This window comes from Typopeltis vanoorti, chromosome 21 (genome assembly GCF_054136105.1).
Source record: "Typopeltis vanoorti isolate ZY-2024b chromosome 21, IOZ_Tvanoo_1.0, whole genome shotgun sequence".
Lineage (NCBI taxonomy): Eukaryota > Metazoa > Arthropoda > Arachnida > Uropygi > Thelyphonidae > Typopeltis > Typopeltis vanoorti.
Genome location: NC_143569.1, coordinates 13358529 through 13371838, shown reverse-complemented (window position 1 = coordinate 13371838; position 13310 = coordinate 13358529).

Sequence of the window (13310 nt, the reverse complement as noted above, 5' to 3'; positions counted from 1 at the left end):
GCCGTGGACTAAAGGATGTAGCAGAGGCATTGCAAGGTGGCTACATTATTATGCCAGTAACTTCCATGAGCCGGAGAAAGTCTACAAACCGAGATAGTGCTGCTGCATATGGGACAGCTGACGTGCCTACTCGAAGACCACATAGAGTAGGTGAGAAATCAGCAATATGGTCAGCCAAGGACGTGAAACACGTAGCTACTCTCAACATAAGATCATTATACTGACCTGGAAAATTGCAATTAGTCCAGGAAAATTTAAAAAGACTGAAATGGAATAGTTTAGGTTTATCAGAGACACATTGGTGTGGAGATCGATTCATGGATTTACCAGAAGGAAAACTATACTTCTCAGGAAGAAAAGATAACATACACTGAGAAGGAGTTGCATTATTAATTGAGAAGAAACTTACATACTCAGTAATTGAAATAAAACCAGTGATTCCTAGAATAATCACAGCCAAACTTCAAGCAAAAGAAAAAGATCAAACAATTAAAATAATCCACATATATTCACTAGACAGAAACCATTCAGAGGAAGAAATAGAAAATTTCTATGAAGAACTACAACAGGAAATAGATAATTCCACAAATAGAGAACTCATGATAGTGATGGGAGATTTTAACACTAAAATAGGACAGTTCACAGCAGACAAAAAAAGATGTGATGGGGAAATTTGGATACAGAGAGTTTAATGACAGAGGAGAACAATTACTCCACTTCTGTAAAGCAAACGATCTAATGATTGCAAGCACATTGTTCTATCAACACCCTAATAATACATGGACATCCCCAGATGTTAATATAAAGAACTGCATAGACTATATCATCATAAACAAACAATGGAAAATATCAGTAAATAATGTATGAACATTAAGATGCTTTGATTTCGACACTGACCACGAAATATTAACTGCCAAAGTCAACAGAAAAAACAATATCAGAAAAGAAGAAAACATCAACCTATCAAAACTAAAAGAAAGCTCAAGCAGAAGTCAATTTTTAGAAGAACAGGTGTGCTTGAAATTAAAACTCTCCACCTTCTAGAACAGCAGAAAATACTGGGAAGAAGGAAAAAAACAGTGTTATTAATCAAAAGACACACTAGGTACCAAACCCAAAATAAACAAACAGTGGATAACCCAAGAAATCTTAGCTATAATAGAAGAAAAAAGAGAGGCCAAGATACTTGTAGACCAACAAACAATGAAGAGAATAGAGAAAAATACTGAGCACTAAAAATAAAGTTGATAACCTGTGCAAAAAAGCCAAAGAAAAATGGTTAGGAGAAAAAGCTAAGAAATGCAAAGAAGCATACAACAAAACAACCTAAAAGTCTTCCATGACACTGTAAGAGAAATTACAAAGGAATTCTCAGTAAAAGCAGTAACAATGATAAACAACAAGATGACTGGAACTGGGAATATTGAAGATATAAGAAAAATCTGGTCAAACCATTTTAAGACTATCTTCCACCAAGGAAACAAAACTACAATGCCAACAATAGAAGAAAATAATGATCACCCAAAAATTTTACAAGAAAAAGTTAGATACGCAATAAAACAGATGAAAAACAATAAAGCACCAGGCATTGATACTATCCCTACTGAACTGTGGTCATATGGAGGCAGCATATCAATAGAATATTTAACAACCCTATTCAATAAAATACTACAAACAGGAGAGATCCCAGATGACTGGAGAACTGGAAAAATCATCCCAGTATACAAGAAAGGAGACAAAAGAGAATGCAGAAATTACAGACCAATCAATTTACTCCCTCACACCTATAAAATGTTCATAAGAATTATACAAAATAGATTAACAAACACCTACGAAGAAATGATAGGCATAGAACAAGCTGGTTTCCGAGGAAACTATTCAACAATAGACCAAATTTTCACATTGCATCAACTAGAAGAGCTCAGCTGGGAAGACCATAAAGAACTATATTGTTGTTTTGTGGACTTTAAACAAGCTTTCGATAACATCAACAGAGAAATCCTTCTTAAAATTCTACTAGAAAAAGCCATAGACAAATATATAATACAGTTTCTGATAAAATATTACTCTAAGACAAATGCAATAATTAAAAAGGACACACTCACAACAGAACCCATAGAGATCCAAAAAGGAGTAATGCAAGGATGCCCATTATCCCCATGCCTATTCAACATATATCTAGAAGAAGTTGTAAAGAAAGCAATAGACAATGAGCCTGGAATCAATGTCAACGGTTTAAACATAAATAATATCAAATATGCAGATGATCTCGTCCCTCTTGCAAGAACCCCAAATGAACTACAAAAGTTGATCAACAAGCTAAACGAAACATGTAAAACATATGACATGACAATAAATATACAAAAGACAAAAGTGATGAAAATAGGGAGAAACAGAACTACCATCTCAGCCACCCTAAACGGAGAACAAATAGAACAAGTAGACAACTTCATATACCTTGGATCAAAACTAACAGAAACAATAGATGAACTCAAAACAATCAAACACAGAATAGCGATAGGATAGACCACCATGGGAAAATTACAGAAAATCTGGAAAACAAACAAGATATCTAAACAAGCCAAAATCAAATTATATGAAGCAATAATTATATCAACAGTCATCTAGGGAGTAGAAACGTGGACAGTTAAAAAAAGAGAGGAGAAAAAACTGCTGGCATTTGAAATGAAATGCTTAAGAAAAATAAATAGAACAAGTTGGATAGAAAAGAAAACAAACATCACAGTCAGACAAGAACTATTGTATAAAAAGACAATAATAGAAAAAATTAGAAAACAACAACTGAGATGGTTTGGACACACTGTACACATGGATGCAGACAGACTTCCTAACGTCCTAATCAATACTTTTCCAACTGAAAAAAAGAAGACCTGGAAGACCAAGAATTACCTGGCTGAAATTAATAAAGAATATCTCAGGATGCAGAACATATAAGGAACTTTTTCAAACAGCAAGGAATAGAGAAGACTGGAAGATCCTGCTCAAGAGAAGACTCAATCCGTCTTAGATGGAAGAGAAGAAGAAGAAGAAGAAAAATCTGGTCAAACCATTTTAAGACTATCTTTCACCAAGGAAACAAAACTACAATGCCAACAATAGAAAAAAATAACGACCACCCAAAAATTTTACAAAAAGTTAGATATGCAATAAAACAGATGAAAAACAATAAAGCACCAGGCATTGATACTATCCTTACTGAACTGTGGTCATATGGAGACAGCACATCAATAGAATATTTAACAACCCTATTCAATAAAATACTACAAACAGGAGAGATCCCAGATGACTGGAGAACTGGAAAGATCATCCCAATATACAAGAAAGGAGACAAAAGAGACTGCAGAAATTGCAGACCAATCAATTTACTCTCCCACACCTATAAAATATTCATAAGAATTATACAAAATAGATTAAAAAACACCTATGAAGAACTGATAGGCATAGAACAAGCTGGTTTTCGAGGAAATTATTTAACAATAGACCAGATTTTCACATTGCACCAACCAGCAGAGCTCAGCTGGGAAGACCATAAAGAATTACATTGTTGCTTTGTGGATTTTAAACAAGCTTTTGATAGCATCAATAGAGAAATCGTTCTTAAAGTTCTACTAGAAAAAGCAATAGATAAATATATAATACAGCTTCTGATAAAATATTACTATAAGACAAATCATTATTATTATCATTTGTCACTTCCAGGGAGTACAAAGACTCGTCAAGGGAGGGCATCTCCTCTACAACTCTGCTTCCACCACTCACAATCCACCAATTGACCACAACTACACCAACGCCATCTACTGCCACTAGTATTTCCACAGATAATCACAAACATCCATGCCCATGGTGGGATTCGAACCCACAGCCCCTTGACTGGTTAGCGTGTAAAATGCAGTAATTAAAAATGACACACTCACAACAGAACCCACAGAGATCCAAAAAGGAGTAATGCAAGGATGCCTATTATCTCCATGCCTATTCAACATATATCTAGATGAAGTTGCAAAGAAGGCAAATGAGCCTGGAATCAATGTCAATGGTTAAACATAAATAATATCAAATATGCGGATGATCTCATCCTTATTGCAAGAACCCTAAATGAACTACAAAGGTTGATAAACAAGCTAAACGAAACCTGTAAAGCATATGACATGACAATAAATATACAAAAGACAAAAGTGATGAAAATAGGGAGGAACAGAACTACCATCTCAGCCACCCTAAATGGAGAACAAATAGAACAAGTAGACAACTTCATATATCTTGGATCAAAAACTAACAGAAACAATAGATGAACTTGAAACAATCAAACACAGAATAACGATAGGATGGACCACAATGGGAAAATTACAGAAAATCTGGAAAACAAACAAGATATCTGAGCAAGCCAAAATCAAATTATATGAATCAATAATTATACCAACACTCATCTATGGAGCAGAAGCATGGACAGTTAAGAAAAGAGAGGAGAAAAAACTGCTGGAATTTGAAATGAAATGCTTAAGAAAAATAAATAGAACAAGTTGGATAAAAAAAGAAAACAAACAGCACAGTCAGACAAGAATTATTGTATTAAAAGACAATAATAGAAAAAATTAGAAAACAACAACTGAGATGGGTTTGGCCATGCTGTACGCACGGAGGCAGACAGACTTCCTAACATCCTAATCAATACTTTTCCAACTGAAAAAAGAAGACCGGACAGACCAAGAATACCGGGCTGAAATTAATAAAGAACATTTCTGGATGCAGAACATATAAGGAACTTTTTCGAACATCAAGGAATAGAGAAGACTGGAAGATCCTGTTCAAGGGAAGACTCAACTTCTTCTCTTCCATCTTAGACGGAAGATAAGAAGAAGAATTTCATCTTCTGTCCTTCCATTTTTCTGTGATCAAGTGTCCAAGATATATATATCTTAGATATGTTTGCACTTGTTCTAGTTTATTTTCTTTTATGATAGATTTAGTTTAATCCTTTATCCCAGTGAGAGCAAACAAAGTTTGCGCCTGAAAATATCTTCAGGACTAAATATAGTGTTGTACTATCTTATCCAGTAAGTAGTGCAACACCAAGGCAACTCGTGGCAAAGGTGGAGCAAGCTACCAGGCACTTCTAACCCAGTATCTCCCATAATGCAAAACACATTTCCTATGTGGATATGTATACTGTTATGCATTAAAGGGATTGGCCATCTACCCAGACTAGTTTCGACCTTTATTGAGGTCTCTTCAGTGGGAGCCAGGCCCAGAGCTGGAGATACCAGGCAGAAGCAGTAGCAAGTCATCTGTGCCTATGGGAGTTGCCAAAAGGTTTATCACCTTTTTTAAAAATTACTCTGGATTTAGAGAAAGATGTTGAAAATTTATTTATCACTAGGTTAGACTATGATAGATTTAGTTTAATCCTTTATCCCAGTGAGAGCAATTTTCTTTTATATTGATGTATATTTTTGGTATTTCCTTTTCTCTTGAAATTATCATGATTTTTGTCTTTTTAAAGTTGAAATTGAGGCCATACTGTTCACTGTACTTGAGGGTTTCATGTATAAGAATCTTGAGGTGATATTTATTTTCAGCTAGTACTGTGTATCTTAGGTTATTAATATTTCTGCCTCTACATTGATTCCTTTGAGGTTACTAATTTTATTAAATATTTCTTCTGTGGTAGGTTAAAGAGAATTGGAGACAAATACAGCCTTGTCTTACACCCTTCTGAACTGGGAATTCTTCTGAGGTCTCTCCATTTATTTTCAAAGATGCAGTCTGTTCCTGGTAAAGATTAGTTATTAGTATAATCTTTTCCATCCATGCCTATTTTTGAAAGAATTTTGATTAATTGCTCATGTTGAACATTGTTGAATGTCTTTTTGAAATCTATGAAACAGAGATACACATCTTTTTGTTTTTGTAAATACAGCAATCTCTTGATTAATGCACCTAATGTGTTCTTTAAAACAGGCACATTAATCGAAAATGCACTAATCGAATATAATAACCTATCAGAAAAAGTATAATTCATTCCTCAGATTTCTTTCTTGACCCTTAATTTTTTTTATAAAAGAATTAGTGTATGTCTAAGGGCCTACTTAAAGGAAAACCATGAAGCTGAAAATCAATCAACCATTCAGAATATAAATGTATTATTCTTCTTCTTAACAAAGAATTGAGCTAACGTAGTTTGGCAGGCATTCCGTTTCTTTTTTTTTTTTTTTACAACTGACTGTATGGCTCTATTGCCTCTTCTGCAAATTTTACTGGTTCTCACTTTACCAGGGTCAGTCTCTAAGCATTGCTGCTTAAAAACTTCGATTGTATGAAAACTATTTTCAAATTGTTTCTGTGAAACCTCTTTGGGCTTGTCAGTGATTAAATTTTCTTCATATCCTTCAGGATCTTCCCGCTGTGCATCTAAATTTAGCAGGGCGGAATCCCTCAACTTCTCACAATGAGATTTGATTAACTTAGATTCATTTGAAAAGCCTCAAACAGCTTCTTCCACATTGTACAAATGTGGAAGAATGTGTTTCCAAACAGCTCGCATATTGCTAGCAGTAATTTCATTCGACTTTGCGATTTTATAACCATGCTGAGATTTCTCTGATTTGGCTAGAAAAGTCTTGGAAGGCATTCACTTCCAAAAAAAAGGCCACTTTCATCGACATTAAATATTTGTTGATCACAATAGTCCCCTTACACAATTTTCTTCAAAATCTGGATATCTCCTTATCTGCACTTGCAGCTTCGCCTGTGATTAGAACATTATGTAGGCTATTTCTCTTTTTGAAACGCTCAAATCGCCCAGCACTAACGTGGAATTCTTCTTTTCCATCATTGATGGCCCTTTCTTTCCAGGTTACAAAGAGACAGTGCTTTTGATTTAATGAGGCCAGTGTTTAGAAAGATCTGTTTTTAGTTACTCTCTTTGATCCATGTAAAAAGAAGTCTCTCTAATTCAATCATTATAATACAGTCATACCCTGAGTTATGCAAATCCAGAGTTACCCGGTTTCATATATGTACATCTTCCCAATGCTTCCCGTCCTGCCTCACCACTAGTCATATCTTTCCGGTGCCGGCCGCATTCGCCAGTGTCTCACATGCTGTAAACAAGCACTGATGTGTTTCGTGCAGTCTCCATTCATACACGATTTTAATAGTCTACAAACCTTGTGATTGTTTAATATTATGTTCTTGATAAAAATTTTATCACATAAAAAATAATAATGTAGTCCAAAGGAAGCAAGTCTGATTCTTCTACAGCTAGCAAGAAAAGAAAAACATTGACTTTAGAAACAAAACTCAACATTATTAAAGATTTTGAAGGTGGAATGAAAATTTGTGAGCTTGCAAAGAAGTTTGATCTACAGGAATCCACAGTAAGAACAATCATAAAAGAAAGGCTTACAGATTTTGGAGGACATTGATTCTAACGAGGAACGAATTGTAGCCACAAGGTAAGGAATAAAAAAATCATTAGCTTGCTATGAAGAAATTTTGCATGACAAGAAAAAGACATTATGTCGTCAGACGAATCTATTAGATTTTATGAAATCATTGACATTGAAATAACTTCCTTTTTTTTATGTACGAAAAACTACAATTATGATTATATTTCTTAAAAAATATGAGTGTTTTTGTAAACCTTTGGTCCCAATTAACTAATATTTTGTATGTTTGTATGCAAAATTATACCCGAGTTACGCGAATTCGACTTGCGCACTTTTTGTTGGTCCCACCTACCACGTAACTTCGGGGTACTACTGTACTTTGATTTCGAGTGCATGCATGATGAACTTGAAGCAGCCTTACCTTTCTCTTTGTATTCAGCAGTTGATTCACCGATTTTTGTGTTCTTGTCCTTTTTTGCTCTGGACTCGCCTTGTTCATTTTTCTTTATTATTTCCAAGTTTTTCTTCCAATGAGATTACTTTTCAAATCACACTTCTATTTTTTGCTCACTGATTTTTTTACTCATGATTAAAGGTTAGGAAAATAATTTAAAATAAAAAAGTAAGGAAAACAATTGCACGAGATATGATCAGCAAAATGCTATGTAAAGCAGATGACATAAATTTTGGCAGTAAATTTGGAACATAGTGTGCAACAAAATAGTGTAGTATGCCATTAAAAATTAACGTTGCAAAATGTTTCAAATCGGTAACTAAATTATTTCATCCTGGTGAGTGATTTTTTAAAATGGTTAGCCATAAAAAATGTATAGATCGAAAATTTTTAAAATCTGTAATATTTATTTTTAAGATGTATATAGGCGCACTAATTGAATTTGGGTATTGGAAAAAAAATGACGCACCAATCGAAAACGCACTAATCGGGGACACATTAATCGAGGGATTGTTGTATCGTTCTATGATGTTCCAATGTTGAAAATACCTTCTCTTGTACCTACATTTTCATTAAAGCCACTTTGTGTATCATTTATTTCTATATTTATTTTTCGTTTATTTCTTTCAAGAATAACATATAAGAGAACTTTTGATACTTGACTGATGAGGCTAATTGTCTTAAACTCTTCACATCTTGTAGCTTTTGTTTATTTGGGGTTGCGAAAACAAGTGACTAGCGGTGTGCCAAAAGGCTCAGTGCTGGGACCATTGCTGTTTAATTTGTACATAAATGATATGGGAAATAACTTGAAGGGATATATTTGGTTGTTTGCTGATGATGTGAAGTTAGATAGAGTAATAGTTAATCAAGGTGATGTGGAGAGCTTGCAGGATAATTTAAATAGCCTGTTATGGTTAGTTTAATGTCGAGAAATGGAAAGTTATGCATTTTGGGATAAATAAATTAGCCGTGTATCACATTGATGGCACTGTACTCCAGGAAATAGATGAAGCTAGAGATTTAGGGGTAGTGGTAGACAGAGAGTTAAAGTTTAGAGGACACATTGCTAAGGCAGCCCATAAGATTACTTGGCTAGTCAAGAACACATTAACAAGTAGAGATAAGGAGGTTGTAATTCCTCTTTATAAGGCATTTATACACCCACATCTGGATTACTGTGCTCAAGTAATCGCTCCACTGCTTCCTCATCCCAAGAAACCCTGGTCCCCCAGGGTTTCTTGGGATGAGGAAGCAGTGGAGCAAATTCAGAGGTAAGTGACCAAGATAGTGAGTGGCCTATGGAATGTTCCCTATGAGAATAGATTGAAGGCGTGCGGATTGCAGAAGTTGGTTGATAGGAGAAAAAGAGGGGATATGATAGAAACATTTAATGAATAGATTGGCTCTCCCGCGATGAGTCTTCGGACTTCATGGAGGTCCCCGTATAATCATCATCATCATTATCATCATCAAATTCCTGCCATGTACCCTCAAGGGGTGTACAGGATATGATCTTTGCATAAAAATCCAGTCTCATATATCTTGTTGCATAATTTTGTTAGGAATTTCAGTCTTTCTTCATCTAGAGCCCTCAACCATTCTGCCAAGATATTATCTATTCTGCGACTTTATGCGGTTTTAGTTTTCTGATGGCATTTTCAACTTTGCAAAGTAAAATGGATGGTTCTTTTAAATCTGTCTGTTCAGGAATATTATTTCTTTGTTGTTAATATAATTTCCTTGGTATATTCAACCCATCTTTCTATTATTTCTTTTTTTATCAATTAGTATATTATCTATTGAATCTCTAATGACACTTGCTTAATTTACTTTATTTGTCCTATTTGTCATTACTTTGATCTGTTAATGCATTTCTCTGATTCTGTTCTTTCTATCAAGGTTTTTTATGTCTGCACATTTATTCCTAATCCATTCCTCCTTGGTTTTTCTGCATTTTTTTTTAGTTCTTTATTCTTGCTTTTATATTTTATATTTGGGATTTTAATTTAACTTCTTTCTTTTAAGGTTACATGGTGGTCAGCATTCATAGTGAAGAATTTATGGAGACACAACACACGTGTTAGAATAATTACTTTACTTAACATTTAACTTAGCAAGTGAAAATTGATGTTTCAAACTCTGTATTGAGGTCATCATCAGGAAAACATACATATGTACGAGCTACATGCTACTGCACTATACAAAAGTAAAATGAATCTAAATGTTTGTTAATCATTTATCCTAGCCTGACCTGGTGAGAAAAAAAAAAATGGAATTACATTAAACAATTTCTACAGTCCTTTCGTATTGAGATTTTCTTCTGTCTGGGATTGTTCTGGTTGCTAGATGGGTCCTCCACATTCTTGAAATAATTAATCCACCATTTTTGTTCAGATTTAGATGGTGTTTCAGCATTTCACAAACTTCTTTGAATTTTCTTTCAAACCAGGTTTTGGTGCAGCGTAGAGACTTAGTGCCTTTCCAGTCAGTTGTGTGGGATGTTTGGAGTGCATGGTCTGATAGGCCTGTTTTACCATAATGGAGGTGTGGCATTTGTGTTCATCTTTTCTGATTGGGATGGTGTGTCCTGTTTCCCCTATGTAAGATAGGTTACAGGTACACTGAATTTTGTAAACCTCTAGGTAGGCAAGGTATGGAAGAGGAGCTAAGTAAATTTCTTAATTTTGCCAGGAGTTTGAAGGTTGTCTTGATGTTGTATTTTAAGTAGTGTTCTATCTATTTTTTCTGAAATGCCCCCTAATGTAGGATATGGCTATGGCATTCTTTATATGGAAGCATATTTTTCACTGCTTTGTTAATGCTATTTTTGAATGTTTGCCAGTTCATGTTAATTTAATCAATCATTCTATTTTCTATGTAAGTTGTGGTGTCATACTTGTTAAAGAACTTTGTAAATTATTTTATAAAGCAGTCTTTAACTTTTCGATTGTTAAGTGAGTCTGAGTTATATGTTTCTCTTATGAATGGTTGGTTTGGTATCTTGAGTTTTATTTTGATTTTTGCAATCACTGAGTCATGGTCAGATCCTATGCCTGCTCCAGGATATGTTTTGTTTGTGTTATCACATTTCGGATTTATAGTCAATTTGATTTCTTTAGATTTCTCAAGGGCTTTTCCATGTTTATAGTCTTCTTTGAAGATGGTTAAATAATGTGTTTGCATCTGTAAAGTCATTGGTTTCACAGAACTGGATCAATCTTTCACCTCTTTCATTTCTAATTTCAAGCCCTTGATTACCCATGCAGAATGAGATTTTTTCTGAACACACTTTTGTATTTAAGTCACACATCATCATAATAATATTGTCTCACTTAGCACTAGAGATTGCAGTTTGCATGTCTTCATAAAACTGTTCCAACTCTTCATCTGGGTAATCTTGAGTTGGTGTATATGCTTGGATAATATATGAGTTAAATGGTTGTGCAGTTATTTTGGCTGTTATGATTCTGTCATTGAGCCTTTGTAGCTCAGTACAGACAAAGCCCTTTGGTCAGAAAGATCTGGGTTTGATTCCCATCAGTGATGTGAGGAACCTTATCTGGTCTCTTTCTACTAAATTTTAGTTAGTCAGTCTCACATGGAGGTAGAGGGTTTTTCATCCCTCAAAACAGACAAACTGGCCAGTAGTACACACGCAATTTACAGACAAGAATACTTAGGCATAAGGGTAATCATCTTATCCTCATATTGCAGTTTGGGAAGTCTAAGGATACTTGGAAGGCCATGGATGCTTAAGTGCCTGTTAAAAGCCACTGATGATGATGGTTTTATTGTTTACGGGCCAATATTGATGTTGGAAGTTTATTTTCCAGTTGGCTTGACTATAATAAATTTAGTTTAATCCTTTATCCAAGTATAAGCAAACAAAGTTTGCACCTGAAGTATCGTCATGACTGAGGCAACTCGTAGTAAAGGTGGACCAAGCTCTCACTCCTTGTCTCAGTATCTCCCATAATGCAAAGCACATCTCCTTGCTTCCCTTAATGCATAGCATTATGTATAATGCTATGCATTAAGGGAAGGGCCACTATCCAGACCGGTTTCGACCTTTATTGAGGTCTCATCAGTGAGAGCCACACCCAGAAGTGGTGATACTAAGGCAGAAGCAATGGAGAGGTCATATTTACTTATATGAGTTGGCAAAAGGTGTAGCACCTTATTATTAAATTACTCTGGATTTAGAGAAAGATGTTACAAGTTTATTTTCTACTTGGTTAGACTATAATGAATTTAGTTTATCCTTTATCCAATATCCATATCCATACACCTCAGTCCTGAAGATACTTCAGGCGCAAACTTTGTTTGCTTACACTTGGATAAGGGATTAAACTAAATTTATTACAGGCCAATATCCTTGGAGAGATTTTGTGATTCTATTACTTAGAATGAGTACTCTTTTAAGATGTAAATCACTGCCAGAGTAAGTTATATATGAATTTTCTTCTTATTATGCCTGTATTTGTCTACCTCACTTCACTGATACCTGCAATATCTGCCTTCATCACTTCTAATTCCTGGATTAAGTTGTCTAATTTGCCTGTCTTATAGAGTCCTGACGTTGCATGTTACTGTTTTCAAGCGATTGCTCCTGGGTTTCAGACAAAGGGCATCTGAGAATATCCTCCCCAGATGGTTTGGAATATCATCTTCATATATTACCCTGGTAGTTCCTGTCTTACAGGTCTTGGTTACAGGCTCATCTCCCCTGTAGCTATAAGAGCTGATGATTGCAGGGTGGGGTCAACCACCTTTCTAACTTTGTGTTGGCACATGGTGTGTTTCATGGTTTACTATGGATAAGTATGTGGTGAGGTTCCAATCTCTTCCACGGCAGCTGGCCACTTAGATGTCAGGAGCATGCCTTTGATGTGCCACACATCTTGCTGTCATGCCCTTGGTGTTCGTTGATCATTTTGTGTTGATTCTTCTGCCACCTTGGCCATTCCAGACTCCGTGCACATAAAGGTTGACATTCCCTATTTACAGCATTCTATATTGCTGATACCCTCACTTAGTTTAGCCCACCAGCTGAGGCAATTTACTGGCGTATAGCTGTTTGTGTGCACTACCAACTTCTTGAAGCCATAAGTAAGAGTTGAGTATACGTGAGAACCAGAGCCCGGTAACCTAACCCTGAGATCAGTGGCTGACATCAATACTAAGGTGCTACCTCTCCATACACCCAGATAAATGATAAGTTACTGCATTAGGATAGTGGAACTGTGGAAAAATCAATATTTCAAGAAACCAAAAAAGTTCAGAATGGTTAGAAGTACCATTAGAATAGCTATAATGCAAGAGCAAACAAATTTGATCCAAATTTGTTGAATCAGCTGGAAATCAGCATATGAATTTAGTATAAAGGAATGATTTTGTATCATTTTGAGACACAGAGATATTATGGCTTCACATGCAGAGCCAGA